The 19133-nt window shown below is 47.1% G+C and overlaps 1 long non-coding RNA gene across 4 annotated transcripts; it reads right to left on the bottom strand.

The window, feature by feature from the left end:
• Positions 1-36: 36 nt before the first annotated feature.
• Positions 37-15776, bottom strand: LOC135918259 (uncharacterized). Of its 4 annotated transcripts, none has more exons than XR_011511998.1 (5): positions 15586-15776; positions 2964-3024; positions 2294-2420; positions 1664-1693; positions 37-108 (listed from the first exon to the last, which is right to left on the bottom strand). It is a non-coding gene; the product is annotated as an uncharacterized lncRNA (long non-coding RNA). The 4 variants fall into 4 exon arrangements; XR_010569611.2 differs by having other exon boundaries at positions 2294-2410; positions 15586-15775; XR_010569612.2 differs by lacking the exon at positions 2964-3024 and having other exon boundaries at positions 15586-15773.
• Between the last annotated feature and the right edge of the window lie 3357 nt (positions 15777-19133).

The raw sequence follows: 19133 nt of genomic DNA, 5'->3' as shown, positions 1-19133 counted from the left end.
TCACTCAAGAACTTGACATAATTAAAGCACGACGCTTACATATTGCTGTTTCCGAAGTCGGAAAGTCCTCCACGGAGTAGACGCTCGACGCGTAGTCGTTCGGATCTCCTGAAATGAAACCAAGTGCATGTTTTTCACAAAACATTTTGTTCACAGCAGTTTATGCGCGCAAGCTTTAAGAACACATGCCCCTGCCCACAAAACATGGCAATTTTCGCGATGCAACATAATTTGGATGCTTTTCAGAAAACATTTTGTTCACCGCAGTTTATTCATAAAAGCTTTCAAAACACATTTGCATTTCCACAAAAGAAGGCGGTTCTCGCGAAGCAACGCTCTTGGCTTCGGGGTTTTCGGCTTCAACCGAAAAAAAGAAAAGAAGCCGACCGAGCCATTGCTTCCGTAAATAACTTTTTATTTATTTAAATATTAAATAAAATTTATTTATTAAATAAATATTATTTAAAATTTTAAATAAAATTTATTTTTAATAATATTAGTAATATCAGTAATGTTGAATGCTGGGCTAGTAGAATACTGGCACTATGAAACATTGCCTCAACGCCCACGAGATGCATAGAACGGGAGTGCCACCTCGGGGCTTCAGCTCCGAAATCGCGCGTCCGTTCGTAGGTGATGCCTCGAGCGAAGTATCTCCATTCTTAGCGCTGCAGTCATGTTTCATAATGCCAGTTAATTCGCGTTCATTCGAAAGCTGTCGCCCTGCAGCTGGGAGCCTGCATGCGCTGCGCTCTATTTCACTACGGTCTGCATGCACCGCATTTCACCGATTTAGTGCTCGAGCCTGCCGGAAAATGAAATAAATACTACGCAAAACTCGTTTGGCATGGGCTAAGCGACTCCGTCTTAAGCGGTCAGCCAGTACGTTAAATTCATTAGCGGCCGTTAGGCGCATTCTCCGTAACTGTATTTCAGCCGGAATTACTTATTAAGCGGGTAAGTAATAAGGAGGTTTTCTGTCATTGTTCACACAGCGAGGCTGTGTGAGTGAGACTAGAGGCGAAGGCAAAACAATTTTGTTCTGTATGGGTTAATTAGCGACGAACTAAAACTGTATAATTGTTTTTTGTCTCGTTAAAAGCGTTATACGAGATGTTTACAGTGTTCCCTTGCTGCGCATGGAGTATCAAAGAGGCAGTAATTTTTATTTAAATAGAAAATATGGGCCGTTATATTTGAAACCTGTGCTGAAATATTGAAGCGCGTAGTTTATTCGACTTCTGAGTAATTACCAAATGCTCATTTGCTCTATATTTTTCTCCGTTCCACAATCTTAAAAAGGCAGTAGCAAGCAACCGAGGCTGTCAATGTTGATGATTGACCATTACTAACGTTACTAACCAGAGATTTGGTGCACAGAAAAAAATACACTGATAAGGTTGATGCGATAATTACGCACCGGAGAGAGCCTACGAACGTTCATCTGCAAAAATTGAGTCCCCGAAAAAAAGGGAAAGGAACGTTTTACTGGAAATAAAGACCGAAAAAGTGCACCCGATTCCGTGAGATAACTCCCCTGCCCCCACAAGAAAGAAGTAAAAATGAAAATACGTGTACGCAATTGAAACACAGAATTTCGAGAGAGAGAGTAAAAACAATGAGCAAAAGCTATTCTATAAAAGGGGACGTTTACATTACGTACCTTGCTGCGAGTAGAAGCTCGTGTCGTCTCCTGAAATGAACAGCGAGCGTTGTCCACACATGTTTGCGAGAAATTTCATTTCTGGTTAGGCTCGAATTACTTAACTATGCCATAAAATGATATGCGGACAATCAGAAAGCGTCGCGGTGCTCACGATATAATATACATAGTATTTTTTCGATCAACCGAAAATAAAAAGAGTATATACTCCATCCAGGCGCCTTTAAACTGTGGAATGCGATTCAAAACTTGTATAGAATGTGTTCCCGAAAACAAGTTCGTAAAACAAGTAAATGAACAACAGGAATGTAAAAACTGCAAATCTTTGTAATTATTTGCATTCCAAAATATATACATGTAGTTTAACTATACACAAAACTATATAATCGAAAGGATGCCCTTTCAGAACAGCGTACCAGACCTAAAATGGCTGTATTATGTATAACTTACGGGGACGAATTTTCGGTGGTCCCTTAGAGACAGGCAGTTAGTGCAAGACGTTTTAGGGATGGTTTCTTTTAGACAACTTAAGACCAAGTCGTTCGCGTCTACGTGTTGTATCTATAGTAAAACGACGGCGTCTTCGTTTTATGTCTATCTAGACCGTGCGAGAAATGTAAACGCGTTTACCCATCGTTCCGCTGCTCAGTCAGCTGGTTCCTGGGACGGCAGGCGCGTAGAGGTAGCCGGTGTACTTTCCCTCCAAAGGCGTGGACGGTAGCCTCCAAAGTTAGCACACGCTGGCACCTGGGAAAACCTTATGCGGAATGTTCCACCGTGGCGCGAATCTGGTGTAGGTGGTTCCTGATGCTAAACCTCAGGCCGATTCGCGCGAGAATGTTGGATAAAATTTTAATGTCGTGGTTCACCTCGGTGGATATTACTTCGAACATAGGTATCGTATCTCGCCCCGTTAGTAATATGTTACACAAAGGCACTAAACAGTTCGCTATTTTCTTAAATCCAGTACGTGCCTGTATTCTCTAATACGTGAGAAATACACTTCCTCTGCGGCAATGTAGCAGTACATATTTTGTGGCAGAAGAATTAATTTCGATCCCGTCTGGAGCACCAAGCCGACGTCAATATTTTCCGATTCATTAGACTCTAAAGCTAATACTAAGTCTATGTGTACTGTGTAAATACCCCTCCAGAAACCTCGTAACGCTTCTTTCATGTCAAGAAAAGACTCAGTTTACGTGAAAATGGGATCTGAAGAGTCCGAATACAATTGTCAATTCTTTTTTTCATTTTATTGCTGGAGCGCTGATCTATCACTTTAGCTTGATTGAATACTTGCCTTTGGTGTCCCTTTAAAGCCGAGTGCATGAAGGAAGTCCGTCTGATCGGGATGACGTAATCTTCAATGTCGGGATGAGGACATTAAGCGTGCGAAGGATTAAAATCGTTTTCAGTGACTACACGCGGCAGCCTTGTTCACAATTAGACATTTTGGATATTGCTAGCTCATTGTGAACAAGGTTCCTGTGGGAGAGCCCAAACAATAAAGATGACTGATTCTATATTTACCGGTGATCAACGGCACAAAGCAGCACAGCGGTTAGCAAGGAAGCTTTACTGACGCATTCAATAACAGATTAAACCACCTGGCGCGCCTACATGCGTGTCCGATGCTGGGTACCATTTATTTGTTGCGGTCAAATAAAATATCAGCATAAAAACTCAACCGGTGTTGTCTAAGTATGCGTAAGTAATGTGCAACTTGCGCAACTGTTAGCATCAATGTTATCACACTAGATCCAACACTAACCACTTATCAACCCTTGTCGATTGTTATCAACTCATCGAAATAAATCGCACCCTTATCGGTGTTTATCAACCTTATCACAATTTCTCAGAGCCTTATAGGTCCTTATCGCTCTTTAGCACCTGGTCAATCCGCTTCGAGCCATTCTCAGCCGTCATGCGACTCATATAACCGCTCATCACTCCTTACCAAGTGATTGACGGCTTACTTGTATTGCGCGACTTCTGTGATAGGTGGCATTTGGGTAGGTGAAGGACCGCCCCAACGGAAGGTGCACCCCGCGACCACCGAAATGCATCGACGATGTGGCGTGTTTGGCAATAATTTTCGCAAAATCGGAATTTTCCGAATGTCTACAATGATCCAGGTCGGCTCCTCATGGCTTTTATTCCACCATTACTAAATCTTTCATCGAAGCCTTCATGAAGACTCTCCTCCTTTGACACTTGTTTTGTACTGCCGGTACAACACATTCTTGTGGTTCAGGTATACTCACCTGCTGTAAGCGTGGTGTTTAGCCCAGTAGGTAAGAGACTCGGCTTCTGTGTTTGGACTGGTAGGTTGAAAACTCACCCCACCAACGCTTTTTTTGTTACGAATTCTTCGTTTTGCACAATATTTTACTGATAGCGATTTGCCTTACGTGACGGACAGCTTTCCTGGGTGGATAGGTATATAAATACTTACGCAGATAAAGATGCGTGATGGCATGCGGTCAGTAATGTAACCCATAGTGTTTGACACAATAATTACTAGATGGAACTCTCATTAGCGTTTAGCGGAACAGAAAACCGGCCGGCTCAGCCATTATAGGAATTATGGGAAATCACAGATTTGCCTAAACTTCGTCCTTTTTTCTTCAATCGGCTTCGTGACTTTGTAAACTCATAACTTCAGCAAAGTACTGGCTAATAGATTACTAAAGAAAAATCATTAAAAGTTGCCCGATGGCAGGACTCGAACGCAGAACCACCAGAACTAAAGCCTGATATTGAAACCGTTACGCCACCGACGTATGCACAGACAAGCCAATGAACGTCCTCGTGAAACAATCGGGGTCAAGTCAGTGCGGTCCGATTGGCGAGTTCCTATTGGGACACACCTCGACAGGAAGTACTGCTGCAATTAGACGTAAATGTGCGTATCTGCACTCAAATAAAAGGACTTTTTTTTACCTACACTTGCTACACAAATGTAGCTAGTGTATGAAGTCGCCATTTTTTTTTACTTCGCGTAGCAAAATGTACCTCCACCTCCCTACACCAAGCGATTATTTAGAGCTGTAGCGTAGCATGAAAAGTGCACTTTCTACACGGCCGTTTTGATGAGTGTAGGCAGCAGACGACAAACAAGCAGGCTGGCGTGGCAAACACCCGGTGCCATTTTGTCTGTGACTACACTGATACTGTGACGATAGTGAATATTTGCTAGAAGGACGGTAACGAAGTGCTGGTGTCACCATGTGTCACGCAGCAAGGTGAAGTAATCCTTTCAGAAAATAAAATTATATTACTTGCGCATATTCCTGGCTGTTTCAGACTCTACGCGGTATTATACGCACTGGCAGGTTGTCTTCGTGGACCGCGTATTCGCGACGTATTTCGGTGTAGTATGCCTAGATTTTCTGATAAAAAGAAGCTCCTACATTGGCGTTTAACTTGAGGCAAGGGCATATACGCAGCCAGTAAGTGCGAAGTCAGGCGAATTGCGCAGTCAGGCGCTTTTCGCATGGAGAATCGCTTTTCGTCTGCTGATGCAGAAGACAACGTGCAGTCTATTGTGATTGGCTACAGACCAGCGAGCCATGTGCAGCACATGACGTCATACCCTTTGCCCAGCACTACACTCATTTACAGGAACCTTCACTAAGTGTAGGGGGAAAATAGCCTTAGTATTGATTGCTCTGCAATTTAGGACAATAAACACAGGCAAAGGGTAATAAATGAAGTTGCAAGAACGTTGGAAGCCACAAGCACAAAAATCAGACAAATCCATGTACTTTCGATCACTCACATGGAGGCTGAACGATTGTAGTGACAGAGTTTCCTCCAGTAATAATTGCAGGAAACTTTGACATAACCCAGGACATCGTTTTTCACAGCAGAGTGCAAATCACGCAACCATTGCGGTGGAATCTGCATTTCTTAAACATAAATTTACCCATCTGCCTCCACCCCGTTCGCTCTGCAACGCAGTCGTGACAGCGATCTGCCTTGCACTTCTGGCATGAGCGTTGTACGCACACACAAACCATTATATGCATATAGCGCGGTGTACACAGTGGTCTGTGCGAAACAGAGAGGGAATGCCACTTCCATCGGTCCGTCGCTCTCCTCTCGTGCACTATCGAGGTGTGATGCTTCCAAATCCACTGGCGGCGTTCCTCTTTGCGCCAGTCTTGTGACTCGCTTGGCAGCGGCCAGAGCGTCGTTTCTGCGGCGCAGCAACAGTTGTCCGCGTGATTCGTCGCACCGACATGTCGTTTCCGCGTTGGTTTGAAACGTCGTCCTAGGAGCTCAAGCCCAGCAGTAAACTTTCATGTAGCTCTCAGTGCTGCCAATTACTTCAGAATTTTCGTCAGGTGCTTTATGAGCCCAACAGTATGGTGCTAAGGACACGGAGACGCACGCTAAAGGAGGTAGGAGGATTGGGCGATGTAATCCGAAGGGAAATTCGCACGTGTACAGTTGTGCACGTGCAAACTGTACACGTGCAAAAGTGCACGTATACAGCTGACAGAGGAGGGTGTAATTAGCCACAGCTAAATGAGTGCGTGGTTTTAAAAAGGTCGCCGAAGCGTTCTGTCGACTCATGCAATTGCATACATCAAGGCATTCGGACTACGATATGCAAGGTCTTTTACGTAACTTGAACTAAGGACTGCAGCTGATTGAAACGAAAGACATATGGTTTGCAGTATTGTGGCGCTCCTTAGATTATTTTCTTATATTCTGCTTAAGTAGTAAGTACCTAAGATCAATTATACATTATCGTTAATGTTGACTTTAGGGCCAACTGCGTTTGGTTAAGTTCTACAGGGGATTCAGAAGCGACAAATCCAATTACTTTGTGGCAACGTACATGCGGCGTCGTTATCTTTTCTTTTCTTCAGCCTTTTAAATAAAGCCAGCCTAATAAGAAATAAAAGGCTCATGCGGTATCGTATTGCAAAGCTCTCAACCACGCTCAACGAATATGTACATTTAATTGTAAAATTTTACCAAACGCCATTCCCGCCAGCGCTTTAGCAACCTACGCCATGAATGCAGCAGGTTCGCCATGCTGTATAATGAACCGCTCGCCAGCTTTGGTCACACATCAGCAATAATGGAAGTTCAGGGCGCGCGCAGTGACCGACGGCCTGATGTGTAGAAGGGAAGTTCCAGCCTAGAATGATGTCATGTGACCATGCTGAAAAGGTAAAGTCAACGACATACAAAACATCCTGAATGACAAGCGGAGCCGTGCACGACACAGAATGCTGGGCGTGGTGCGCTGCTGCGTTACGCAGATGCGCTGCGTAACGAAATGCGCTGTTTCTGCAGCCCGTCGTAACATTGGCAGAGCTGAATGACGTTGGCGACCTTTTGGTGGTTTTTGGAAACAGTCATGTGGGAGACGTCATGCCCAATCCCCTTCATTATATGCTTGTTTTTATCAGCTTCCGACATAGTGGACTTGATGCGGCGGCAGCAATCAACGACATCTTTAATGTACGCGGTGAAGTTTTCGCCTGTTTGCTGGGCGCGACAACGCAAGCGCTGTTCTGAGCCGACCTTGCGCTCAGCGACTATGCCGAAGGCTTCTTCGTAGCTTTTAAATGACGACGAGTTGGTAGTGTCAACTTCGCGGTTGCGAAATCAAAGATGAACCACATAGCTCAAAAAGAAGGTGACGTTGTTTATTTTGGCGGTATCATCCCTTGTTGTGCGCACTCACTTGCTCGTAGGAGGACAGCCAGTCCTCTAAGTTGTGGTAGTCGAAACCGCTGAATGTAACGTGGTCACACTGTCTGGGAATGTACAACCATGGGCCGTATAACGCAAAACTATTCCAATATGTTTTTATTCCAATCTTCTGGCGTTAAATTTGCGTAACCGCCGACGCAAGCATCAGGCGGTCACCCGCAGGGTTGTCTGAACAAACCAATCAAATGCTCCCCTCGTTCATAGGAGGTCACTTTTGTTTGCTTGAAAAACAAATAACATTGCCTGAACTGTGCGGCTTGTCTTATATAATTGGCTCACAAGAGCCGAGGAGCATGCTCAAGTGGAGAGGGATTCGATGGGGCCGAGCCACTGCACTGAATATCGATAACCGGATGAAGAAGGTGGTGCCAGCGTGTGCGATTGGTCCGCTTTCCCTTACTTAGCTTGCGGTGGCTCATCGACAATAGCAGCGGCATGCAACGGAAGCTTCAGAATGACGCTAAAATGGATGGATCCTCAGCAAAGAAGAGTTGGCAGTACGAGCTCGTAAACCTGCCGAAAGTTCTCGAAAACCTTACATGGCCACGCAATAAGTTTTATTCCGCGCAAATAAATCCATGCTTTCCGCCAGGGGCGAGTAGCCAGTGTCGGAGCGATCGGCGGCAGCCATCTTTTATTCCTTTCGGAACGGGGCAGCCTGCGGCTATTCAGAACAAAATTCAGTTTTGTTCGGCGTATTAATGCATCTTTAAAGCGTACGCGTCACTTTGACGCGGTAAATTTTGGCGGTTTTGTGACGTCGCGTGAAAGGCAGGTGAAGTGTCTGCAGCCCGAAAACTTTTGACCAATAGCCGAGAACTAATGGCAAAAACAGGCCGAATCAGAAATAACTATTTTTGTTTTGTTCAGTCAAATTGTGCATAATCAGTGTGTACAGGTCATATCACATGTGGAGCTATCGCGGTTTCGTGACGTCGCGTGACAGACAAGTGAAGTGGGCATGGCCCAAAATATATATATTTTTTTTGCCAATCGCGGTGGGCTGATTGCAGAAGTGGAATAGAGAAGTTGCGAACAGTTTTACGTTATAGCGCCCCATATGACGGCTGGTGGTGGACTAGCCTCTTGTGGTGACTTGTTGTCCGCCGTAGTAGAGGCCGGAGGTAGAGTCCGGGTGCGGAATTCCAGGTTGTTGAGGGAAAGCAGTAGCTCCACTAAATGCAAGTAGACACTCAGGTATAGTCTCTATTGTTCGCAGCGATCATGGGCAAACAAAAGCACTAAGATCAACGGCGAAGCAGGGCAGCAAGTCTTCTGTTTCCTCTTCTGCTGGTGTTCTGGTGTTCGTATGTCACTGCAGTATACATACATATATATATATATATATATATATATATATATATATATATATATATATATATGCGCGTGCGTGTGTGTGTGTCTGTGAAGAAATGATGGCACCACCAAGGCATTATTGCAAATATTGTAAATTTATTGTGCCAAAAGTCGAGAGGAGCGCTCATCGCAGGGGCAGTTGCAACGTTTCTGTGAAGCTTCGAACTCTCGTGATCAAGTAAGCCCACTGAAAAAACCGTTGGCATAATAAAGTAATTTTTTTGACATTACCGCCTTTATTGTGCCATCATTTGTTTATATATGTGTTGTGAGCCCGATTTAACGGAAGCAAGTAATAGATGTTTTGACAGGTTAAAAACGGAGAGTCAACTGGCTTTATTCCAATGTTAAAGCTGGTAAGCCGAATGGCCGTGGTGTCGGCCCTGTCGGGCAGCCACCTTACTGGCATGAAATTTTCGCGCACGTAAATTTTAAAGATTTTCTCAGAACGCGACACCACACAAAGGGAGCCTTCACAGGAACGAGTCAATTGTGGCTTGATAGAGCGGCGCCACAGGTAAACGTACGTGCTTGTGTCTATTGACGCAAAAATAAACACAAGCTGGCGGCGGGCGATACATGGGTGCGTACGTCGAAGCTAGTCGAGGCAAGAATGTAGCCTAAGCGCAGGGCGGCCGCCGCTGGAGGGCCTTGTTGGGTGCCGAAAAACTGGCCTGGAACGCGGATTGCTGATCCACAGAGCATCTCGGCTGCTCTTACTCCGAAGTCATCTTTGATTCTTGTTCGAAGTTCCAGTCGTACTAGCGGTAGCCTTTCCATCCAGTGCTGTCTACCAAGCTTGGCGGTCAACGATGCCTTCAGTTGCCGGTGCAGAAGCTGGGCCATGCCGTTGGTCTTTGGATGGTAATGCGTGGTGTTATGAAGGCGCGTGCCAAGCTGTCTTGCCAGGTCAGAAAGAAAAAGATGTTTAGTATTGTCGGCCTCGGTCAGTAGTTATTCCAAAAGGACAACCGCACCACGACATCCACGTAGCTACAAATGCTTCCGTCACTGTGTCGGCCGTGATGTCTTGGAGAGTTGTCACCACATGCCACCTTGAGTACCGGTCAATACACGCGAGGAGGTACCTGAAACCTTGGGAGGGCGTGAGAGGCCCCACCATGTCTAAATGCACGTGATCAAAACGGCTCTCTGGTGGTCGAAACGGCTGCACCGTGGAACCCGTGTGCCGGGTCATTTTCACAGCTTTACACCCTGGTGAGATGAAGCGGCCTCTTATAAGCCCTGGTGTTTCTCTGATGCTGGATCGTTAAGCGCGTGCAGGGAACAAAATATTGGCCGTGAAACTGATGGGGCACGAACGTGCGAGGAGCCGCCTGCGATGTTTTGCACGTGACCAATGTTGTGTCGGGAAACGTCCCCTCCGCAAGCTGTGGCGACGAGCATTTTCCCCGCAATCGGTGCAGCTCAGGGTCACTTTGCTGGGCGGAGGCTAGCGCATGGAAATCGACAGAGCCAGCAGGCACAGCGCTTATCCGCGACAGTGCGTCAGCTGCCTTATTTTTGCTCTAGGCGATATGGTGGATGCGTATAGAAAATTCGGAGGTAAAGGAAAGTTGCCGAAGCTCACGCCGTGAGTACGAGGAAGTGTAGTTCTAGAAGATGAAGGTTAACGGCTTGTGGTCAGCCAGAATGTAAAAAAGTTGTATCTTTGAAGAAATAAAAACAGAAATGCTTATAAGTGCAATAGATGACCAACGCCTGCCTTCCGAAGGTGCTGTAGTGAGCTTCTGTGGGTTTGACGCTATTTTAGAAGAGACCCATCGGCCTCGAGTCTGTACCACCGTGCTGCTGTAGTACTGCACCCACTACCGTGTTCAATGCGTCTACCACAAGGCGAGTTGGGGCGTCGCGCAACGGATGAGTCAGCAACACAGCAGTCGGCAACCGCGTTTTGGCTTCATGGGTCGACGGTTTGTACTCCGAGGTCAAGTGGAAGGTTGGGGATTTTTCGGAGTCACGACGCAGCAGGTCGGTAAGCGGTAGAACAATTTGTGCACACGATGGTATGAAGTGCCTATGACCCCAGAAACTTGCGCAATATTCGGAAGGAGGTTGCACAGGGGAAGTCCTCAGCTACCCGCACCCATGATCCTAATGACTGGATACCTTAGGGAGCAATGCGATGGCCAATAAAATGCAGGGCCTTCAGCTCCGAAAATGCATTTCTGGGGCTTTAGGACCAAGCTGTGTTCATCGACTCACTCAACTAGCAGAAGAAAGTGCTCTTTGCGCTTTGTCTGTGTAACTTGCAACGAGAATGTCGTCAAGGATAACGAAAATGAACAGGAGTGCACCCGTGACCTCGTCCATGAACCTTTGAAAAGTTTGCACCGAATTCTTCAATCTGTAAGGCGTACGGACAAACTGTAATAGGCCAAATAGAGTAGTGATTGCTGTCTTTGGAATGTCGCTGGCTTCGACAGGAATTCGGCGGTACGCGCTCATCATCTTTGTGTATATTTTGGTTTCTGTGGGACGAGCGCCGAAGTCATGTATGTGCGGAAGGGGATATTGATACGAAATAGTGACAGCATTCAAAGCTCGGTAATCAACGCAAGTGCGTCAGTCGCCACTGTACTGCTCTGGAACTAGACCGAGAAGTAATGACCAATTCCTAGAGGAAGGACGAATAACGCTGAGCTGAAGCACTAGTTCAAACTCACGGCGGACCACTTCCGACATCCGTGCAGTGAGCCTCTGTGGCCGCGCACTTACATGTGGGCCGGTGGTGCCGATATAATGCGTCACCTTATGTTTCAGGGGTTTTGTGAGTTGCGGATACTCAGCAAGCATTTTGTCATACGTTGACACCAGCAGAAACGCACGGATACCATTTTGAGGTGAGGTTCGACTGCAGCACATGTACATCGAGGGATGTGACGTTAACATTTAGGCGCCGATCGCGAACACTTCCATCTACCTTGAATATGCTGGGGAAGTGCGTTTTCACTTTGTAAAACTGGCGTTGGTGACCACACACAATCTTCTATGCAAGCGTCAGAATCCGATGTCTCGCGTTATTGACCAAAGCCCGTACCGCGCTATGGCAGTGCTCTTGACTGCGTGGAGCATCTGCGTGGACTTGCCGCGTCGGCTCTCTGCGGCCGTAATGGGATAGAGAGAAAACTCGACGCCTCTGTTGACGAAGAGGTGTGTGCCGGTGATGTGGTCGACAACCAATAATAGGCGGCTTGCGCGAGGGCAGATGTCGCATGTCGCCGTTAGTGACAAGACGGTGCGTGTCCCGTCCACGAACAGGGCTGGGCACTCCAACTTGCTTGTTCGCGAAAGCGAAGGTGACACCAGCACAACGGCCGCGGTGAGTCTCTAGGTGCGCTTCGAGACTGAAGGCGAATGCTGGCGTGGAACTAGGTCACCAATGTTGCCACCCGCCGCGAGCTTCTCCAGTGCACTGGTAACGCGGTCGACTGTTTCCTCCAGGCGCGACAGTCGGTCTCCTAGCTTTGAGACTCGCAGTGGTGATAGGTAGCTGTGACGCAGACGAGCAGTCACATATGTGGTCAGTGAGTGATGCTAGCCGATCGAGACTCGTCTCGTTGGAACCCGCCAGCACAATGCCTGCGGATGGTGGGAGGCGCCGCAAGAACAGCTCGCGCAAAATTGGAGGCTGGCTCGAGTGTGCACAGTGGCCAACCAATTGAGGCAATCGATGCAGGAGTTGTTATGTTCGTTCGCCGTGTACCTCGGGGAGGAGCTGCTGTAGCCTACGCAGGTGAAATGGCTCGAGGCGCTGCAGAACCGTTCGTCCCCGGTCGTCGTGTGCTGTAGGCGAAGGCTAACCCGAAAGCAAGTCGTCTAGGGCGTCGACGATGTTGGAGCATAGTGCGACAGCGACTTGCGGGTACCTTGCTGTCTGGTAAGTGATGCCTCGGAGTTGAAAACGGGCCTCTACTTGCATAAACCAAACTTGAGGATTCCTGTGCCAAAATCTGGGAAGCAGAATCTGTGTAGCGATGACAGTAGACGTAATCGCTGCGTCGTCTCTGTCGGCAGGAGTAGGAGCAGCATCTTCCATGACTAGTGTTTGTAAAGCGACGTTAAGTTCCTGGGTCAACACTTGTTTGGAGCTTGGTTCAGCGGAGGCAAAGCTATGCACGTTTTTCAGGTTCATAACGGAGAGTCGACTGGCTTTATTCCACAGTAAAAGCAGGTTTGCCGAGTGAATGTGGTGGGGCCCCTGTCGGGCCGCCATCTGACTTCCAAGAAAGAGCAGGGGGCAATGTCCACCACGTGGAGGCCAGGTGAGGTAGCTGGATTTCCCAGAAGCGGGGAGAACGTATAATGATGGACTGTTGCTATATACGTTTAGGAGTGTACAGCTGTGACGTCCACCGCCTAATATCATGATGAATATCTTTGTTACTTGGGTGCCTCGCCAAATTTTGCTTTCCTTCGACTGGAGCCTAAATCCACATTCAGTAGATGCCTCTTTCATACATATAGGTGTAATATCTGCAGTCGATACAGCCTTTGCACTTTATGTTACCGTGTGGATGTAAATCCCCATTAAGGGTCACGCTAAATTTGTTTGAACTGATAGTTAAATTTTTAAAAACTCATTGTTCACTCCCTTGGTGGAAATGCGGTTATTACTGGAAGAAATTATGGCATAACTTGCCTTCTAATTTCGAAATGGACTTCAGCGTCGGTGCGTTGTAGGGACACCATAGATTACAGTGTACGTAAATGTATGTGAGCCGCTTTGGTGCTGGAAAATTCTTCAAGATATGGGGTAGGTTTTTAGTTTTTGTTCCTTTATGAACACAACTGAGAGCTTCATTATAAATGAAAATTGCCGTAGTTGCTCCGGACACGTGAGGCACCCAATGGGATAGCAATAGACAGCAATACGAAGTAAAGATAATAGCTTCATTGGGCGTATAAACTTGCGTACAATCGCCTATTAACTAAATTAACGTTTATTGCGTATTCACGCGCACAGGGAAACGTAAACACATCTCGCCCGATGACCCCGGACACTCCCTGTCACAACTATGGCTTGAGCACGATGTTAAGCGGCGTTTTTTTTTTCAGTTTCTTTTGTTCCTACTTGTTTCGCCTGTTTTCGGTACATGTTTTTCTTTCCGCCTTCACGCAATACTCCAGTCAGAACATGTGAGGTATGTGCATAAATGCGTAATAATAAGAGAGCGGCAGCTGCAGTGAGCGAATTGTCCTTCGTGCTGCGTATCGCTTCAAACGCGAACCAGGCGTCGAGAACACAGCGCATACGAAGCCATCAGCCCTCGGCCCACGTAGACTGTGTACCGATGGCAGATCACTTCCGAGATGAGGCCCGCGCGGCTACGCTCGGCCGCATAGCATATAGCTGCCGCAGGTGTAAAACCCTCAACACCCCTACCCCCTCCTCCTGCCTTGCAAGGGATGCAAGAGGGTGCACTTCCTTCCCTCATTCCTTCGATGCACGCGCGAGTTCATGCCACCACTCCTCTCGGCTCAGTTATGGATGCATTCGCTCGCACCCACAACATACGGGACGTGGCCGGCATGTTATCGCACTTGGAATTTACACTGAACGTCATTGCAATGCCGATGATGGCGCTAACGAGCTTAGAATATCCATATAATTCTTATCGCAAAAAACTTAATATGGCCGTGCGCACGCTGCCAATATTCGCGGTGACACCGCCAGCTAGAGCCAGCAATTCATTACGCCAGCCGTGAGACGCGTGAATTCACTCGTATTGTTCTTGCAGCTGTTTTTGACTCTCCCCCCCCCCCCCTCCCATAAAAACACATATTTTAGTCTTGCGTAAGAGGAACGCACTAAAATTCAGTGCTTCTCCTGACGTACTGATGAAAATGAAACGACTAATGTTGAGTGTGACAGAATCAAGCATGCTCTTTGCGATTTATGTAGGGATTGTAAGTTTAAGTTGGCACAGAAAGCGCCGAAAGACGATATGTCGTGTCATTTTGCGACGAAGCCTTGACACTAGCACTGGATGCTCACCACAACACAGCGAAACATCGTATCCAAGTCTGCTGTTATAACGGGAACCAGATGTATCGTCTAAGACTGCACTGTTTGTATTATATAAGCGTTTGCGCTGTATTTTATGCGTATTGTGAGCTAAAGGACGGTAACGCTGACAAGCGGCACTGCATTTGCTGCAGGGACAGGAACAAAAAGACCTTGAGGAGCCATGGCGTCCCTTACTGCATTCCGGTGGGCGTGGATGCTTTCGTAGGGGCGCGATTTTGCGAGTGAGTACCTCGAATACTGCGGTTCCTCTGCGAGATACAAAAAGCGTTGAACTGCAAAGTAAAAGGGCGCCAGCACTACATAAATAGCACTACTGGCATTTCCTACAACTACTTCCGACTAATGCCGGCGCAGAATTGCAGTGCCACTCATCCCTGTGTCTAGCATGCTTCCGGCGCACGACTTCCTAGGCACGATTGCAACTGCAGATTGAAAAATTTTGATAAAGAATGTTCACGACATTTTGCGGGTTAACAGAGGGGGATTGTGCACTAATCGGTAAACTTAACATGTAGTAAAAGAAAGCCGACGCCATAAAAATTGGTAGTCGGCCCCTAATGGTTTGGCGCTTCACAAGTTCAGGAGCATAGCTTACTAATACGAATTTATTTCTGTCGTGCCCGTTTAGGAATAGTGCCGAGCACCCGTTATAAAGAGCGGTTTTCGCAGCTTTAAGGGCCGACAAGGGAAGGGTTAGCGTTGAGATGCAGTCGGACTGCACGGTATGGAAATGAGATGACCCCAGCACGAGTTTTGGCAGCAGCGGTTGAAAATATACCTGATGAGTTGGAGATGTCAACACCGAAGGGGCCCGAGAGGTTCTTTTGGAATTCCAAAAGAGCAGTGCCGGTGAGGATCCCGCGAACCGGAAGGAAAGCTGGCTGAGCCTTGCACGAGCGCCTCGCCCGCCGATTTGCTTGTTCATTCACTTGTGCCGGTTACCCACTATGCAGGATTCGCCAAGGAGCGGCGGTTAAAGGCTAGAGGGAAAGGGGAGAAAAACTGAAATGAAAAAGTGAGTCAGCGTGTGGTAGAAGTTTTATCCGAATTAGGGAACAGATTTACTTTGCAGACAGAGAAATAAAATAAACAGCAGTAATTATGTGGTAACGCAACTTTTTATGGTATTTTGGCGGTATTAGAATAATGTTGAACAGACGATCAGCGATGTAATGAGCCATCCCACTACTGAATTCGTGAATTATTATGTTAGCCTCATTTTGTCAGAGAGATAGTCGCAAACGCCCATTGCCAATAAATGCGAGCGAAAGCGCATTCCTCCTCTTCTATTCAAAATGAACTTCAATTTCGTGTCAGACTTTCATCTGCTTAATAAAGCGAAAGCCCTAAGTGCCTAATGAGTTGAAAAATTCGTTGTCTCGTGTTATCTAAAAATTTACCGCCCGGCTCTATGGCACCAAACATGATGGTGCCACCCACGACCCTCTGTGTGAGTCGAGCCCATGACGTTTGGTTGCGGCAAAGATAACTAAGGCAGTCGAAACCGGAATCTTTGGTGGCAGTCGCACCCTCGACCTTTGGTTGGACCAAAAGTCAATGGCATCAAAATGATGATGCCACCATTGATGATCGAACTCATGAGCACCGACGGGAGTCGGACCCACGTCCTTTCGGTTTAATCAGGGCGAAGTTGATAGAGGCCTATTTAATTAAGATTGACTCAATTAAGGCAGTAGAGCCCACGACCTTAGGTGGCATAAAACAAGTAATAGGAAGAACAATGCATTTGATTGAGAATGTCAAGTAATTTAACAAATATATCATGAGCCCGCAGGTTTTCGCCTTCGTCCGCTTTAGCGTATGCTAAAATGACTGTCAAATGACGCGTGAAGCGTTGGATTTCTATTTTGGAGAACCTACAGTACCAACTCACTTACAGTTTCTTTATTAAAGACGGTGAACTGCTGGCGAAGTATTGGCTTACCAGGTTCTCTGTTTCACAGTTTTATACTACGTCAAGTTCACAGAGACAATGAAAACTTGCAGGTCGTAGGGGAACGTCAACAATATTTATTAAGATTAACCTAAGCAGGTGCCTGGCTGACTGTATAAACTACACGTATAAGTAATATTCAGCTGCAAAGCTATTGTGATACATATAGACGGTATGCGCATGTTTTGAAAACGTTATTTTACCTAATTACGGGCATTGTTAACAGAGGAGTTTAAAAGTTTGTTAATATGGTTCGCTTTTGAAGTTCTCAAAAGTGCGATTCGCAATATTTTCATGAGCTTCTTTCTTCTTGAGCTGGCCTATTTAAGTTATACATCTGACGCCTCATCATTAATATTTTTGGCAATTCATGTACAATATTTGCCACACCAAATAATAAGTCTGACGCAAGGTGCCTTAGAATGTGACATTCTTTTTCAATTGAGAAAGAACACTTATCAAGGTGCTTCTTTGGGGGCTGAAAATTGTTTTTAATTTTGTGCACCAATACACCGGAGGAATGTAAGAGTTTTGAAAATAAAGCTTTCTGGACGGATGGAAGAATAACTTTATCGAGGTGCGTCGGTGCGCGCAATTAGCGCGCAGCAGGCCGCCCCCACGTCCGGACAGCGAGGCCATGCCCCTCCGCCGCGTCGCGGGCCCGATGGACAGCCCAGAGCTGTACTTCAAGGTCCGAGCTGCGTAGCGCTCGGACCCACTCTTCCTTGCTGGTCCTAGACCCCGGCGCCAGGGGGCAAACCGCAGAGCATGTGAGCAAGGCTAGCTAAATCATTACAAAAGCGACACGCATTGTGAGGGTGCGCGTCCGGAAAGATATTGCGCAGGAAGGCCGGGCATGGGTGGGCGCCCGTCTGAAGCCGCCTGTACGTGACTTCTTGTGATTTATAGACTGCTTTGTGCGGTAGCGGCCTAATTCTCTTGACGAACCTATATTGCTGGGTGAGATCATTGTAAGTGACGAGGGGTTTGCGCTTCCTCACCCATCCTGCCGAGAGGGAGTCCGGGCTCGCACGAGGAGTTAGGTCTCGTGCGGCGTCGTGTGCCGTGTAGTTGAGGTTTGCGAGCGGCACCAACTATGGTTGCATGTATGCCGGGAATCAATTGATGTAGTGTGGAGTGAGGTCCTGAATACCAAGTATTCTGTCGACGGTCGGAGATATGCACCCTGTTCCGAAGGACAGAATTGCCCTCTTGTAGTGGCAGAGGACCAAGCTTTTACGGTCTTCTAGGAGTGAGAGACTGATGGCTGCCTGCTCAGCCACCTCAGGACTATTAGTTAGGACCTTGCACGCGTTGATGACCGCGCCATCTTTGTTGACCACCGCCGCTGCATAGGCTCGTCTGCCAGGATATTTGGCCGCGTCCGTAAAGCAGCGTGCTTTCCAGGAGCCTGTCGGAGGAGTGCTTTTGCTCGAGCTAGCCTTCCTTATGGTTTTCATGAAATTAGCCACTGAGAGGGACGCGAAGACCGCCTGTGGAAATAAGTTTGTACTAAGGGGACACAAAGTGGGCTGATAAGTATCGCTATGAGCAGCCTAAGTAACTAAATTTAATATTTACCTTTTTGTTGTACGTAGTAATTGCGTATGTTTGTATTGCAAGGTCAGAGGCAATCATGTTGCAATCAGGCAATGGACAATACCTTAATAAATTGCTATTCGCTGGTCATATTGCCTTGCCTAGAAACTCAGGGGAACAATTGCAATTTATGCTCACTGATCTGGACAGGCAAAGTTCTAAAATTTAATCTGCATAAAACTAAATTTGTCTAACAGTCTCGGAAAAGAACAGCTGTTTACGATAGGTTGCGAGGCACTGGAACTGGTAAGGGAATACATCTACTTAGGGCAGGGAGTGACCGCGGATCCGGATCATGAGACTCAAACAATCAGAAGAATGAGAATTGAGAAGAATGAGTGGCACTTCTTCCCACTTTTGGCTGCGCGAGTGCTAGCGCTGTCGCGGCCTCTTCTGCCACCTCCGGAAAGGACGTCTTCATCGAGGTGCAGGTTAGGAGCATATCCCGCGTCATAACTGCCAGCGCGGCTTTCGATGAAAACTTGGGTAACGAAGCGTCTGTGAAGAGAGTGACCCCCTCTTCCTATTCTACTATTTCTTCTGAAGTCTCCATCAATGCTGCTATTTTAGCCGCTCTGCGGCCGTCGTTTCGACCAGACCTCATGTTTCGAGGCAGCGGCTTACTGTCGATTTTATGCGCCCACAACCTGGGCAACCGCCTCGTTTCCATCCGCTCTGCTTCTTGCCTGCCCTAGTTTGCAAGAACGCGACGAAAGCATGATGTCATTGCCGCACCGAGAACCACGAAAAGATCTCACTCTGCGACCACGAGC

This window comes from Dermacentor albipictus, chromosome 2 (assembly GCF_038994185.2).
Source record: "Dermacentor albipictus isolate Rhodes 1998 colony chromosome 2, USDA_Dalb.pri_finalv2, whole genome shotgun sequence".
Lineage (NCBI taxonomy): Eukaryota > Metazoa > Arthropoda > Arachnida > Ixodida > Ixodidae > Dermacentor > Dermacentor albipictus.
The sequence above is the reverse complement of the archived record's forward strand: the minus strand, read 5'-3'. Positions and strand labels throughout refer to the sequence as shown.